Raw genomic sequence first — 16,840 nt, 5'->3', positions numbered from 1 at the left:
TAACTATATGAGTAATACAGTAACTATATGGTTTAAAAAGGTACGTACTATGTAATTTTAATGGTTACTATATGTGTACAATAGTTACTATATTATTTTAATGGTTACTATATGTGTACAATAGTTACTATATGTGTACAATAGTTATTATCTTGTTGAGTCACTACTACAAATTGCGCATGTTATCGACGCTTTTTAGACCCTTTTTCGACGCCTAAAAGCGACGAGAAATTAGCCCTTGACGCTTTACTAAAGCGTCGAGAAAATCAGAGTCGAGAATGTAGACGCTTTTTGGCGACTTCCTTTTTCCTTCAGCGTCGACAGCCTCGACGCTTTTAAGCGTCCACAGGTCCGATTTATAGCGTTGATAAGATATTTTCCCTCTTTGTCCAACATTTTCCTATTTAAATGTTCTCTACACCTACAAGCGTCTAGAAATTTGTGTTAGCGGGAATTTTAAGTCTAAATGAGCACGATAATATGACCCCCAAAATCGTCCAGTTTTATTGTATAATATTAATTACAATAGCGTCGAGAATTAAGAGCTATTACTAAATATCATTTCGGGGTTCCAACCGACGATGTACTTAAAAGATTATCCACATAAAGAAAATTCAGTGAAGGTAAAACTAACCATAGAGATCAAAATGAATAAACGACAAGAAAATCTATTCATTACTTATGTATAAATGGAAGAAAAAATGAGTCTTACATGAATTGTTCAAAATTGATATAAACTACAACAAAATAATTATTAGTATCGTACATTAACATTGTAATATTATGCACACTTCTACTATTTGTTTACATTAAAGACATTGAACAACTTATATTGAAGTTCTTGTTTTCAAAGAACTGATGCCAGGCTCATCCTTCAGCACATTTAGCACACTTAATACAGTAAAGCCTGCAAATCCAAAAAAAAAAGAGAAATAAATCCAGTGCATAGTCTAAAAAACTTCGAAGAAGAATCTGCACTTAAATATGTGACAATATCATGCACGGATATCATATAGTAAAATTACCTTCTGGCATGGCTGTAAGCTAAATACTCCTCTGGAACAAAAAATTTGATAGCTCGTTTGCATTGTCAATTTGTAACCCGCCTGAAATAGCATTAATGTTACTACATGAGCATTAATATAGAATGTGGAGATTCAACATTATTATATCACTCCACCGATTTCCTAATCTGACTCAATATAATTCTATAAGTTCACCCAACATATGTCCTACATTTGCTACAGATAAAACAGTTCCTTACAAATTTCAGGATCCAGACAGGTTAGCTAACATACCCAGTTTGATCAAAATAGGTTGCTACAATAGATGGTATGGACACAATGCTCATCACATTATATGGCTTGATTAACCGAAAAAAATATTTTATTTCACGAAAGTAAGATTGTGAACCTTCTCAACAAACCTCACATTCACGCCAACTCGAGTCCCACTACTTGCTAGTATCCTTCTGTTTGTTGAAGAAACTGTTAGAGAGAAGCCATCTATATTTCTTCCCTCAAAGGGTCTTAATACTCAAGGAAGACCGGGTAGCATAATTCCTATCGCCGACTGTCTGGCGTTTAATAAGACTCTAAGGTGTTTATGCTAAAACTGTAACGGGGAATATCTCAAACTCTTATCAAGAAAATCCTGGTTAACCACATGCATGGTCTGCAACCATTCAGCCACACCCAGACATTTGAAAGTGGACTGAAAAAAGGAGACATAATATTAGGTGACAAAGATAGAACAATATTGTTGAGGAAATATGAAAAATTTTAGCTTTTTTTGTGTTTAGTTTAATGAGGAAAATGAAGGCAAGAGTCCAAATACTCCAAAATATATGACAATGAACATGTACTTGTTTGATGTAAACTCTAATTACTGCGATTATTAATGATTCTAGAAAAACTACAAGAAAAATGTCGCTTTGGATTTTGAGATGCCATCTATAGCTTTAACTTATTAACTGCATGACCTTAAGGTCCTTAACAGAACATTTATAAAATCAAGAATATCACCCGCATCTCCCTCGAATGATAGGTCATAAATTACGCAGACCTTTCATAACATCATTGTACTTCATAAATTCTGCAGACCTTTCATCTCTCAACTTGCTAGAATGATATTCATTCTTGAAAACCTATTTTTAGGTTTTCATGACCAGGGTAAAATATACTTGCAAATTGCTCTTTTCTATGTGACGGGTGTAACAACAATTATTCCACTGTTAATAGCACAAGATAAATAGGAACTTCCGATCAGTTTATAAGAACTTTTTCTATTTAAGGCACTTCATGGAGATTTAGAGAGGCGATCAAATACAAAAACAGTTTATTGAGAAGAAATTAGAATAATTACTCGTTGGTGTGCCATTCCCAAGACTTGTTGCAGGTCTAACCCTCTTGCGATAACTCATCTCTTACTATATAGCAACTGCAAGACAAATCACACAAAAATAACCAAACAAGCCACATTAGTAAGAAATGTTTACAGAACACTACTATTACATATCTCATTAGTAATAAAGCCTTCGTTAATCTTACTCCATGTTTCCCTGAGGCTAAAATGAATGATAGAATAAGTCTAAAATCTAAAAAAAAATTAAAAAAAAATACAAGCCCATTTCATGCAAAAATTACTCAAGTGAACATGTCATATACTCGTTGTCTAGACACTCATAGATAAAACCAAACAAGATCAAAACTTGCAAAAAAAATTCTAAAGAAACAAGCAATGCTGAAACAGATGCACAAGGAATTAAGTTGTTATCAGCCTATGATATGAGCTACAATTAAGAACAATTAGAATGTTCTAACCCTAATGAACAACCAAATTTCAGATTTGACGGTAATAATAAGAATAAGAACTGTGATAACAGTTAAACAGCACAAAAAAAAATTCAATGGGATTTGAAGATACACTAAACAATACATTTTCAACAAGCTCACATTCATCTGAGACAAAAACCTTATGGATTAAGTTAAAAGACATCCTTTACGATTCCGAAATTCATCATTTCCTGGAGATTTTTTTGAGGATCATACCTTCCTACATTGCCTTTCAAAGCTGGTGAAAGGTATAAATCAGAAGCAAACAAAAAGTGGATAATTAGTTAACTCACAGATTTCTGGTATCAACCACATAAACCTAGTGCTCTAAGTTGCCAAATCAAGGCCTCCAGGGCATACACATAACATTCTCTATGTAACTGCAATAGAAACGTGTATGTTTGAATGTTTGATCACCTCCCTGCTCAACCCCATCCCCTGCCTTCAGTTCACAGCCTATAGCATCACCCAACTGATAGTTACGCTTCATCAGAGTGATTTAAGGTAATGGTATATTAAGCCAAACTTTCAAGTTCAAACATATATACTGCTTCGCCATGAGTTAACCATGCTCATAATTGAGAATACTGATTCACAACTAAGTTACGATTTGTTGCCCAAACCTGTCATTCATTTTCTAACGCCCAATATCAATTTTATCATGTTCGTAATTGAGAATACTGATTCACAGCTAGGTTAAGATTTGAAACTTAGATAGAATTTCAGACGATCGATACCTAAATACCTTTCCAAACTAATTCCACAGTCCTAAATCTTAAGCCCTATCTAGACAAATAGGAACGAAATTTACCACTTTCTCATTATAAGCCTACATATTATATCAATCAATAAATAACTAAGCTCATAGCTTCTAATGTCATTGAAACAGATTCTCTGCATATTCACTCTGTAAAGAAGAATGTTATTGCTAGTTCACATAAATTCAGCCCTGAAACCGTCGGGCCAAAGCCAATGGAAATCAAACTGAAGACCAAAATAATTTTAAAAAAGGCTATTTAGTTGCTAGTCCAAGTCACTACCCAAAAAAGTTGCTAGTCCAAGTCTGGTCACTACCCAAAAAAGTTGCTAGTCCAAGTCTGGGTATAGTTCATTGCAAGTTATTGTTAATAAAAAATATTTATGACTGGTAGTTGCATCTTTACCTGGTATTCTGTGTTATTCAGAAAATGTTCCTCAATCAGCAATTAAACTCTTCACCTAAGCAGCAACTCTCATGATAAAAGAAAAATTAGTGTTTCGGATCGAGAGAGCACAAAGGTTTCTTTTAAGTCGGATGTGGGCCATGTGACTAGTGATGTACCAGGTATGCATATCCCCGTCTGATATAATAGCTAATTAGAGAACCAAAAGCAGATGGTGGCGATTTATATTCTTAGTAGGGGTTTATAATTGATATGCAACTTATAAGTTGGACTGTCGTGTAGCAGATTTGCCTAGATTATTCACCACCAAAACAAATTGGAGGGGGTCTTTGCCAAGAAGTAACCAACTATTCAAATCAAGAAGAGGACATAAGATAATTGATAGGTAAGGTTTCAGGAAGGTAGATTTACCTCTGCTGAGTTCATTAGCTTGATTTTTGGGATAATAATAATAACATTGCCAACTGAGGATTTATAAAAGCATTATAAAAGAAAAGAGAGAAATTGAGAATCACATGGCAATGGTATAGGTAGCGGAAAGCAACATCCCCAAAATCCAGCCTTGAAATAAATTGAAGAAACAAACTACTTGAACATCTGAAATGTACTTAAGAAAGTCAGGTCTTCTCAATGGAGGCACCAAGCATTAATTTATACCAAAATTGTACTCGTAATAGATGAAATATGACTGTAAAAGAAAAGTGAGAAATTGAGAATTACATGGCAATGGTATAGGCATACAACGGAAAGCACTTTATCCCCAAATTCATCCTTGAAATAAATTGAAGAAACAAACTACTTGAATATCTGAAATTTACAGAAGAAACACAAATAACAATGTCAGTTCTTCTCAATGGAGGCACCAAACATTAATTTACCAAAATTTTTCTCTCAATAGATGAAATATGACTATGATATTCTCTTCAACCATCAATTTACCCAAATTCGAAAGTAAACCCTTAACACACAAATCTAAAATTAACAAGAATAGAAAAGAAAAAAAAATCAACATAAAAAACTGCATTGATGTATTGTTTGAATTACCCAGCGCCTTACCAAACTTAGGAAACTAGATTCTGTGAGATGTAACTGGAATTTTTTTAGTTCACCCAATATTTCTCTACCAAAGAAGAAGATAAGTAAAGAATCAAGAAAAAAATAATCTATAAATCGGCTCATTAGAAACCCTAAACTCGTTTAAATAAGAAAAAAAAAACTAATTTATCGTATAAAATTTTTGAATTGAGTTGATTGATAAAACTAATAACAATAATATAACACTTGCAATTCACTCAATCAAAGAACAAAGAGCAAATCAGATTCCTAGTAATACATTCAAGATCTAAAGAAGATAAGAAAAAACTATGATAAGAGAGCTTGAATGAAGGGAAATTATTATTACCTGAAAGTTGAGTTAGAAATGTCGACGGAGGATACATGTATGTTCATGTTGATCTGAAGGCAGAGAAATTCTTGTTCATGTAGATCCGAGAGAGAGAGAGAGAGAGAGAGAGAGAGAGAGAGAGAGAGAGAGAGAGAGAGAGAGAGAGAGAGAGAGAGAGAGAGAGAGAGAGAGAGAGAGAGAGAGAGAGCGGTGTTTAGGGTTGAATGCCGAAAGTTTTCCCCCAATATTGGACCCGGGGATGTAAAGTATGACACGTGCGCCTCACATGGCTTAAAAGTAAACTCTCGACGCTTATATTCATCGAGAATATTAGACGACACAGATAGGCGTCGAGACGACGCGCGGACTATCATGTAGTCCAACGCTCTTCCTTGGCGTCGAGGCCAAAGCGTCGTGAAACCACGGTTTTTGTAGTAGTGAGTGATTGAAATGCTTGTTGTTTTGTTGAAATTAGGGTTAGTGTTTCACATAGTTAGTATATAAATGATATAGTTACCTTTAATTTATGTTGCGAAATAGTGTTTTTAATAGTCACTGGAATGTCCGTTGTGTTTATGTTAGTAGTAGTTTTAGAGTAACTATATTTTTTAAAAAGTTACTATAACTTTAAAACAGTAACTATGTGTTTAAAATAGTTACTATTTTTTTTTTAAAGTTATTAGTTTAAAACAGTAACTATGTGGTTAAGATAATTATTATGTTATGAACAGTTTATACGATTACTTTATGTATTATGTTATTTAGAGTTGTTTTTGTTCGCTTCTTAGATTGTGGTTATATGATTATAATAGTTACTATGTGTGTACAATAGTTATTATATTATGATAATAGTCCCTATGTTTTATATAGTTACTATATTTTTGAAATAGGTACTATGTTTATTTTATCATGATTTGTTACATATGTTTATTTTCTTCAATAGTTACTATATTATTTATATAGTTACTATATGTTTGAAATATGTATTATGTTTATTTTATCATGATTAGTTACCATATTTTATTTTCTTCAATACTATTTGTATGTTTTATATAGTTACTATATGTTTGAAATAGTTACTATTTTAATTTATTATGGTCTGTGCATGTTTTTGATGTTATTCTATATTTTTAGTGATAGAGTTACTATATTATTATCACACCAACTATGTCTGCCACTATGTGACTACATGACCATGAATAATATTTATAGGTATTATATCTTGTATAATAGTAATTATATGTTTGATATAGCTATTATGTATATAATAATGTTCTTTTTATGTTTTTTCTTGTCCTCTATGTTATTATTAATAAGAGTTACTATGTTATGATCACATTAACTATATGATCATAACAATAATTATATATGCAACTCTGCTAATATATGGCTATCATTAATATTAAACTATACTATATCATGTATAATAGTAACTATATGTTTATAATAGTTACTATGTTATCATTTTGTTCTTTTTATGTTTGTTTTTTTGGTCTCTATGTTATTAGTAATATAAGTGACTATATTATTATGACAGTAACTATATGACTACAATAATAACTATGTCTGCAATTCTGCGAATATCTTACCATCATTAATTCTAAGAGTTACTATATGGTGCATAATAGAAACTATATGTTTTACATAGTTACTATGTCATTTTTTCACACTTAACTTAGTTTATATATTATTAATTCAGAAATACAAGGATGATTCATCTAGAATTGAAGTCGTGCGAAGAATAACTTCTGCAAGGAAAACAAAAGCAGGAGAAGAAGAAGAAGAAGAAAATTTTGACAACAATGAAAACCAAGGGCGTGGTAGAGAAAAGAGAGGACGCAGACGTCGAAGAAGAGGACGTGTTGGTGTAAAGAAGGGACGTGTACGTGGCGATTAGTACTTTTTAGTTCAAAAACATTTGAGTTTAATGTGTCTTATTGAATAGATGTAAATAATTAGAATGTCGTGGCTAAAAACAACTAATCATGTAGTTAATGTTTTCTTAATTATTGTTCAAGAGTTATAATTACTCTTACTTTTGATAGTTAATCTTTTTTTTATTTCAGTAAATATATGAAATAATAGTAACTATAATCGAAAAAGTTACTATATGACCTCTAAAGCATCTATATTATATTGTTTATTTTAAAATATACTTCGTAGTAATTGTTCTACAGTTAAAATTACTTTTCTATATGATTTAGTTACTCTTTAGATAGAATAGTTATTCTTATCGAAATGGCTATATTATTATTTTTTCATAGTTACTATTATGAAGATATAGTTACTTTACAGAACATATAGTTACTCTCTATATAAAATAGTTATTCTTATCGGAATGACTATATTTTGTTTATAGTTACTATTATGAAGATATAGTTAATTTACAAAAATACCCTGGTCCACGCTAATTATAGCGTGGACCGGGTCCATACAAGTGGAATTGCTAAATATGAGAATTTTCAGAATAGTTTCTATATTCAGATACTTTATTTTTTCAAGTCTTACTTGATTGGTATCTCCGAATAAAACTTTGTTTTTTTTCTTCTAATTCACTTATAAACATAAGAAATTTCTTAAAGTATCAATTGTTATAAATTGAATAACAAAAAATAAATATTTTTGTAAAAGCACACAATTGATTATCTAAAAAAAGTAGTGTAACAATTAACTTTTTTATAAGTATGACCTGAGTAATTAAGAAAGATTAAGTAAAAAAATTAAAATAAGTTATTATTCAAATATATATTGGGACTTAAAGTTTTCATATTTATATTCATAATTATCTATAAGTATTTTTTTAAAAAAAATATAACATTCAAAAAATATTAAGACGAATCTAACAAGATCTCACATGAATATATTTTTCCTTAAATATAGGTCATAAAAAAAAATTAGCAAAGTAAAATATATGGATAGCGCGATAAAAATAGGTGTTACAATTATATAGAAACATAGAAAATACAACCCGTTACTTCTCAATTATGAATGCATTACTTATGATTAACGGAAATGTTTTATACTCCCTCCATATTTAAAAAAGATAGACACTTTGATCGGCATGTAGTTTTAGGAGAGTGGGTTAAATTTATTAAAATAAGATGAAAGTAGGGTAGCGGGTGAATTATTTATTATAGTAAAAAGAAAATGATGTGAATAAGTGTGGGGACCACAAGAAATAGAGAAATATAAATATAATTGAATAACAAGCGCTCTTTGACATGGGTTTTATGTAGGCTCCAGGTATCAATAGATTTAATGTCCATTTTTACAAAGCAACTTGGCATATAATCGGGTCTTCTATCATTGCAGAAATTAAAAACTTATTTCAATCATGTTTTATGATGAGAGATGTAAATTGCATTTACGTTTCTTTGTTACCTAAAATCCCTAATGCTTGTTCCATGAAAGATTTTAGGCCCATAACTACTTGTCCTATTTTGTATAAAATCATTTCTATGGTTTTAACAAACTAGTTGTTGGACCGTGCGCTAGCGCGCACGTTCCCCAAAGTATACAAAATTATATTGTAGAAATATTGTGTAAAAGATCGATATTTACAAAATTATGGTACATTCTAAAAAAAAAAGTTCGATTTGCATATAATTGATAATACAAAATCATAATATATTTACAATAAACATTAGCAACGTGTTTCTAAGAAAAAATTTATGAGTACATTGTGTTAATCAAACTATTCAATGAGAAAGGCCATAAATTTTACAACTGGTCAAATGAAAACTAACAATAAATCGCAAAAGCATGTGATTATAGTAATAAGTTCTCGTCCTTGAGTGTGGTATACTGAAATTTAAGCGTCTACCATTTCTCAAAAGGAAGTGGAAATACTATAGCTCTGAGAAGATGGAGGTAAAACACCATTGTTTGTACGAGCATGCATTTGAGAAGAAATCCATGGTCTTGCTTTAGCATGGGAATTATTTTCTTCACGGGCATCAGCAATCTCAAAATCCAAGGATTGCATTTGAATCTTGCTGCCCTCCACATATTGTGCTAATGCTACCTTCTGCCAAAATATTTTGGTCAAGAAACCTAATTATTAACAAAGTTTTAACAATCAATGAAAAGTATTTTGAACAGTGTTCACATTACCTTGATATTGTATACACACTGTATTTTATTTCACATCAGTTATCATTTATTTCTATGTCCCAAACATTAACCATCATTGAATATATAAAAAAAAACTCCTAAATTATTTTATGAAAATATCATTGTAATACAGAGCATAAGCACGAGAAAAACAATGCCCATGTTTTCTGAAATTTGATAACAAGTCTATGCCATAAACATATCCTGAGACCTGAGCCAAACAAAGAATCAGGCCTGCAAATCGTAGCCATACTCTATAATCATGTTTTCTTAAAGTCTTAAAACATTTTTAGAAAGGTTAAATATAATAAACACAGTTTATGTTGTTACCCCTAGAGTTTTTTTTAAAAAGAAATTTATAATTTGTGAAATGCAATAGATGAGAGCTTGGTTCGAAAATGAAAGGGGTTGCGGAGGTGAAGATCTCATCTAGTCATCCCAAAGAAAGAGAAAAATGTGTCAACATTAAGCCAAAGGTTATAAATGTAAGTACACTATTCTTAAGGAAAAGACAAAAAAATAAATATGAAGGAAATTGGGGGCAATACAGGTAATTCACTATTGTGTGAATAGTAATTAAAGTGTGAAGCTTTATAAGTGTTAGGATATGATACACAATGTTATGCCTTGTTTGGTAGATGAAAGTCAACCGACCTTTGTCCAGGGGAAGATTATTTTTATAATATTATTTTGAGCCATGAGTTGGTCAAAGGCTATGGTCGGAAGAATATTTCTCCTAGGTGCATGCTTAATATCGACTTGCAAAAGCCCTATGATTCCGTTGAATGGTCTTTTGTCAAATTTCTTCTTTTGGAGTTAGGCTTTCCTCGTATGTTTGTTTCTTGGCTTATGGCATTCTTGTGGCTTTACTCATATGTTTGTTACTGTTTCCTATTCATTTGATGTTAATGATGAAATGCCTATGTCTATTGAAGGAAAGAAGAGACTTCGACAGGGGGATCCTATCTTTCCTTATCTATTTGTTCTATGTATGGAGTATTTAAATAGGTGCTTGCTTGAGTTGAAGAGCAATAAGAGTTTCAATTATCATCCCAAATGCAAGAAGCTAAACTTGATCATGTGTGCTTCGCTGATGATCTCTTGTTGTTCTCAAAGGGTGATGCAAACTCTGTTAGATAGTTGTATGGTGCTTTTCAGAAATGCTCTTCTGTTTCTGGTCTCCAAGCTAACCAGGCCAATACCTCCATTTATTTTGGACAGGTTTCTCGTGATGTTCGGGATTCTATTCTTAAGGAGTTTCATATTTCTATAAGAGAATTGCCTTTTAAGTATCTTGGAGTGCCTTTATCCTCCAAGAAAATTTCGATTGTTGCGTGTCAGCCTCTAATAAAAATGTCATTTCCATAATCAATAGTTGGGCTGCTAAACTACTCTCTTATACGGCCAGACTCTAACTCATTAAACTGTGTTATTTGGAGTTCTAACGTATTGGTATAAAGTTTTTATCTTGCCTAAGAAAGTTCTCAAAGTTATTCAAGCAGCTTGTAGAAATTTCTTATGGTCAGGTGTTTCTGGTACTACAAAAAGAAACTTGGTTGCTCGAGATAAGTTTTGTCTTCCTAAAAGTGCAGGTGTGATAAACATCATTAATATTAAACTTTTGAACAAAATAGCCATCTATAAGCTTCTTTAGATTATTGCTAAGAAGTAAGACAAGGTTTGGGTTAAATGGGTGCATATTTTTTATGTGAGAACAGGGACCTTACAACCTTGACGGTTCCTAATCAAACTTCTAGGGTTGTAAGGAAAATCTTGGTGGAACATTTATAGAGTAAATAGGTTTATGAGTTAAATGTGAAGTGTGTATTATACTAGGAGTTGAGGAGGTAGTATAATATATGTTTAGAGTTTATTCCAGGCGAATGCAACGGTTATTTGGGCTATTGCAACGGTTTTGGCGTAGCATTAGCTCACCCGTCGGGCGAATTTCATGAGAAATTAAATGTTGTATGCGCGCCCGATCGGGCGAAACCTGCCCTTCGGGCGAGTTTATACGCTCGCCCGTCGGGCGAATGTCTAAATATCCGTTTTTGAGCGGTTTTGTGACGGTTGCTTTAGATGTAACCCGTTGGATATTATTTTCATCGGTGACTCTTCATGAAGAACTCTATATATAGAGTACTTATGACACATTTAAGAAATGGTTAACATATTAATTATACTTGAATACTTTTGAGAAATCTTCTTGCAAATTATTTCTTCAAAGTGAGACATTTGAGTGTTAAACGTAAATTCTTGTGGGACTAACATGCTTCGTCAACTACATTTTTCTATTGGTAAGTGTTACAATGAGATGAGAAGCGATGCCACTGCCCACTAGTGTCCAATGGAGGAAAATGTTACGGAATAATGTAACAACCCGACTCCTCCCAATTGCATCTTTATTTCTTGGATGGCCATTTTAAGAAGGTTGAACACTTGTGATAATTTACTTAAAATTAGTCTGCATTTTACTCCATTGTGTTGTTTGTGTGCCAAAGACAATGAGAGTATCTCTCATTTGTTCTTTGTGTGTGGAGTAGTATTTTGCAGTGGCTTGGTGTGCAAAGGAGGGTGGAGGACTGGATTGGTTAATTTCAGATTATTCTGTAACATAAGTCTAACTCTGTAAAGAATAGTTTATAATGATTGGTTGTTTCTACCATGATTTACTGCCTTTTGCAAGAACGACACAATTGTTGCAAAAAAACCAATATTCTCTGTAACGTCAATGGATTTTTGTAATGACTTTTGTCGTTTCTAAAAATATTGGGCTCCCAATTGATTCTCAATTGGGCCACTAAGTCTAAAGCCCAATGGCACTAAACAAACAGCATCAAACCTACCAATGGCTAGTCAGCCATCCATCAAGGCCCAAGGCCCAAAAGCAATAAATGACCTATGGGCATTTATTATGCAAACACTATAAATAGACCGCCAAGGCTCACACCTCAAGGGACGTCCAATTTATCGCCTTAAGACTACTCTTCTAGAGAACTTCTCTCTAGAATCCGAGCATCGTTCTTACTTAGGCATCGGAGGGGCTTTCCTCGGAAACACCCCCGAGGCTAGTGACTTTGCTCTTGTGCAGGTGAATTCGGACTCTACTCATTCAAACAAGCAAGATCTTCAACACATACAAAAGGGCCTTCATTCGAAGCCCATTGTTTCCATCTTTACAACACCGGAACAATTTGGCGCCGTCTGTGGGGAAGAACACTTCAAAGCCTTTGAAAGACATCAATCACCTCTTTCCGCGAAAATGGTGAATGATGTTGTTAACAACAATGACGACGATATGATGGTGCGGTCAGATTCAGAATCTGACCAAGAGGAGCACCCTCAATCGATGGCGAGGTCACAGCCAAGCAGAGCTACGACCGCCACAAATGCAGGACCTCCGATTCCAACTAGGGAAGAGCTCACTGCGGCCATGACCATCATGCAAAACTTCCTCTTCAATGAGAAGCAGCAAGGACTGGCAAATGACCGCAGAGAAGAGAGGAGGACCAGGCGAAGGCTGAACGAGCCACCCAGTGCGGAAGTGTCCAGACCCGAACGAGAACTCCTTCCCTTGACAGGTACACACTTGACGTCGAGGTGGATGGAAAGCACGTGGGACACCCAAAAAAGGGCACAACAGCAACCAGATTGGTTTGCGAGACCATCGCCTACTCCAACAGCTCTCCAAAGCGAATCAACTACTCGTAACACTCGGGTCCGAAGCTCGGTGCTCAGCAGGTTGAGGCCCTCGGTCCACTCAAGGTTAAGACCCTCGATCCATACGAGACTCGGGGTGGGCGAGCCAAGAAGATCTGGCGAACGACCCGAGGTCAGTAGCCGAGAGAGAAGAAGAGACAAGAGGCATGATCGAACCCCTAGCCCCCATCGTACGCCCGAACGTTCTAATCACAGAACCTCGGCAAACGAAGGCATCAGGGCTAGACTCGGGAAAAGAATCATGACTCCCACGTCATCCCCTTTCTCGGACGAGCTGATCATGGAAGAAATACCGAAGGTAAGACTGCCAGCGCACCTAACCTACAGCGGAATCACAGATCCGAGGGATCATGTCATCTCCTACGAGCAGCAAATGTTCTTGAGTCCCTACTCCGAAGCATGTTGGTGTAAATATTTCCCAACCACGCTAACCGGAGTGGCGGGAGAGTGGTTTAGATCGCTGCCGAAGGGATCGATCAAGAGCTGGAAAAAGCTGAAAAAGAGATTCTGCACACAGTTCGTGAGCAACAATCGCCCCGAGCGAACCACAGCAGAACTGACCTCAATCCAACAAGAAAGAGACGAAAGTCTGAGAGAATTCATGGCCAGATTCATGAAGGAATCAACAAACATACCAAACTTGCAGCCAGACGTGGCCATCTTCGCCTTGAAGCACGCGCTCCAGGAAGGGAAGTTCCGTGACGAACTCTCAATGAAGAACCCCTCCAGAATAGCTGACGTGCTCCAAATGGCTGATGCGTTCATCAGAACCGAAGAGTTCAACAAGGCCGCTGCAAGATTGAAGGGATCGTCGGATCCGAGAGACACAAAGAATACCCAGAGCAAGCCCGAGGGCAGCTCAAGGAAGGGGAAAGAGAAAGTAGGAGCTAGAGAGATGAGCCCGAAGAAAGACGGGAGAAGGGGTGAACTTCAACCCAAATACACCAACTACACTCCACTAGCTCTGCCCCGAAAAGAGATATTTAGCCTCAACAGAAATGATGAAAAGTGGAAACTACCGGGGAAGCTCAAGTCCAACCCAGCTCGGAGAAACAAGAACAAGTGGTGCGAGTTCCATGATGACTTCGGTCACCACACCGAAGAATGCAACTCGCTGAAAGACAACATTGAGGACCTCGTTCGCCGAGGCTACCTGAAACAGTACTTGTTAGACCGAAGGGAGGAAAAAGAAAAGGCCGCCAGTGGCAAACAACATGAGCAACCCCAGAAGAGGGTCTACGAAGCAACAGGACACAAGAAAAACGACATCCTGGTGGTGTTCGGGGGGCAGAAGTCTGGCCAGGCCAGCAAGAAACACCTAAGAGCCCTCTCCCATCGGGTCAACTTCAGCGCGGTGGGAGACAACCAGCCACACCCCCCGAACATGACCTTCACTGCTGATGATTGTTTCGGAGTCCAGTACAAACATGACGATCCTCTAGTCATTTCCATGGACCTCAATAACCACAACGTGCATCGAGTGCTAGTCGACGGAGGAAGTGTCGTCAATATCATCTTCAGAAACTGCTTCGAGCAGCTGATCCTCGAAGAACCAGAGGAAGCACTGACGAAAGTCAGTTACCCTCTGATCGGATTCAACGGATCCGCAGCTATCCCTCGAGGAAAGATCACCCTGCCAGTCACAGTGGGAGAAGGCCAGGCAGCAAAAACCCTTCGGGACGAATTTCTGGTGATGGACTGCGACTCCGTATACAACGTAATCATGGGAAGAACCATGATTCACAAGATGCAAGCAGTCCCCTCCACATACCATCAGCTGATGATATACGTCTCGGATGCAGGATTCGCCGAACGAATCAGAGGTGATCAAGAAGTGGCGAGAAGAACCTGCCACACTGCTGTCCGAAAACCCAAACTAGGGGACGGCCCCGAGGAAGAAAAAGGAGCCACGGGAGAGGAAAGCGAGGCTAAAAGGAGAAGAGCAAGCACGAGCAGCCTATCTCCCGCAGAAGTTGATGCTCGCCCCGAAACCCTGTCTCCTGAGCCAGATCAAGAAATGGAGGATATCTTCCTCGAAGATAATTCAGACAGGAGCGTCCGAATAGGCAAGGGCCTAAGCTCGGGGCTCCGAATCGATTTGATCCGACTACTCAGGGATCACAAAGACATCTTTGCGTGGTCAGCAGCAGATATGCCAGGGATAAATCCGAAGCTGATTTGTCACAAGCTGGACGTCAACGCTGAAGCTCGGCCAATAAAGCAAAAAAAGAGAAATTACTCCTCGGAGAAAAACAAAGCCATCGCCGAGGAGGTAAAAAAGTTGCAAGAGGCCGGATTCATCGAACCATGCATGTATCCGAAGTGGCTGGCCAACGTGGTGATGGTCAAAAAAGCGAACGGCTCATGGCGAATGTGCGTAGATTTCACAGATCTGAACCGAGCCTGCCCCAAAGACTGCTATCCCCTGCCAAGGATAGATCAATTGGTTGACTCCACCAGCGGCCATGCACTGCTCAGCTTCATGGATGCCTTTTCAGGCTACCACCAAGTATTCATGCACCCCGATGACAGGGCAAAGACAGCGTTCATCACAAGCGCAGGAGTGTTCAACTACAAAATGATGCCTTTCGGCTTGAAAAATGCCGGAGCCACCTACCAGAGGTTAGTTGATCACGTCTTCGCCGACCAGAAAGGGAGGAACGTGGAGGTCTACGTGGATGAATCCATCGTAAAAAGCATCAAGGAGGAAGACCATGTCAAAGACTTGGCAGAGACCTTCGGAAATCTGCGGAAATACAGCATGAAGCTGAACCCAAAAAAGTGCGTCTTCGGGGTGAAGTCAGGGAAGTTCCTCGGATTTATGGTGAGCGAAAGAGGAATTGATGCGAACCCAGACAAAGTCCAAGCGGCATTGGATGTACCCGAGCCGAAGACCAAGAGAGATGTGCAGAGGCTAACCGGCAGGTTAGCCGCACTGACAAGGTTCATATCAAAAGCCTCGGACAAGGGAGCCCCCTTCTTCAAAGCACTGAAACCAAAGAACCTCCCCGGGGGAGAAGCAGAACCAGTCAAGAAAAAGGGGGTCCCGAGGAAAGTGGATCCCGAACTGATATGGGAACAGGAGCAAAAAGAAGCTTTTCAGCAACTCAGAGCCCACCTAGCTCAACTGCCGACACTGGCCAGACCAAAGGAGGGGGAAACCCTGTACCTATATGTCGCAGTTAGCCCCGGAACCGTCAGCGCAGTGCTTCTTCGGGAAGAAGAAAAGAAGCAACAGCCAATCTACTTCACCAGCCGAACACTCACAGGGGCCGAAACCCGGTACCCACTCATCGAGAAAGTCGCATATGCAGTAGTGGTAGCTGCACGAAAACTAAGGCCATACTTCGACTCCCACCAGATCACAGTACTAACTGACCAACCGCTCGAGAAAGTACTCGACAAAATAGAGAGGTCAGGAAGATTGGCTGCCTGGGCCTTCGAACTATCAGAGTTCGGCATCAAATATCAGCCGAGGACAGCAATCAAAGCACAAGCATTGGCAGACTTCTTGGCCGAGTGCTCATACCAGGAAATGCTGGATGACACGAAAAGCACTTGGGAGGTCTTCACTGAAGGATCTTCCACAGTAAACGGCTCAGGAGCAGGAGTTGTACTAATCCCCC

At 37.2% G+C, this 16,840-nt stretch overlaps 1 long non-coding RNA gene across 5 annotated transcripts; it reads right to left on the bottom strand.

The window, feature by feature from the left end:
* Window positions 1–669: 669 nt before the first annotated feature.
* Window positions 670–5,515, bottom strand: LOC110803643 (uncharacterized). Of its 5 annotated transcripts, none has more exons than XR_008930110.1 (6): window positions 5,400–5,515; window positions 4,718–4,804; window positions 2,365–4,594; window positions 1,427–1,713; window positions 1,026–1,106; window positions 670–907 (listed from the first exon to the last, which is right to left on the bottom strand). It is a non-coding gene; the product is annotated as an uncharacterized lncRNA (long non-coding RNA). The 5 variants fall into 5 exon arrangements; XR_008930111.1 differs by lacking the exon at window positions 1,427–1,713 and having other exon boundaries at window positions 2,365–2,439; window positions 3,998–4,594; XR_002537520.2 differs by lacking the exon at window positions 1,427–1,713 and having other exon boundaries at window positions 2,365–2,439; window positions 4,513–4,594.
* Window positions 5,516–16,840: the final 11,325 nt, after the last annotated feature.

Source organism: Spinacia oleracea, chromosome 3, assembly GCF_020520425.1.
Source record: "Spinacia oleracea cultivar Varoflay chromosome 3, BTI_SOV_V1, whole genome shotgun sequence".
NCBI classification, from domain to species: domain Eukaryota; kingdom Viridiplantae; phylum Streptophyta; class Magnoliopsida; order Caryophyllales; family Amaranthaceae; genus Spinacia; species Spinacia oleracea.
The sequence above is the reverse complement of the archived record's forward strand: the minus strand, read 5'-3'. Positions and strand labels throughout refer to the sequence as shown.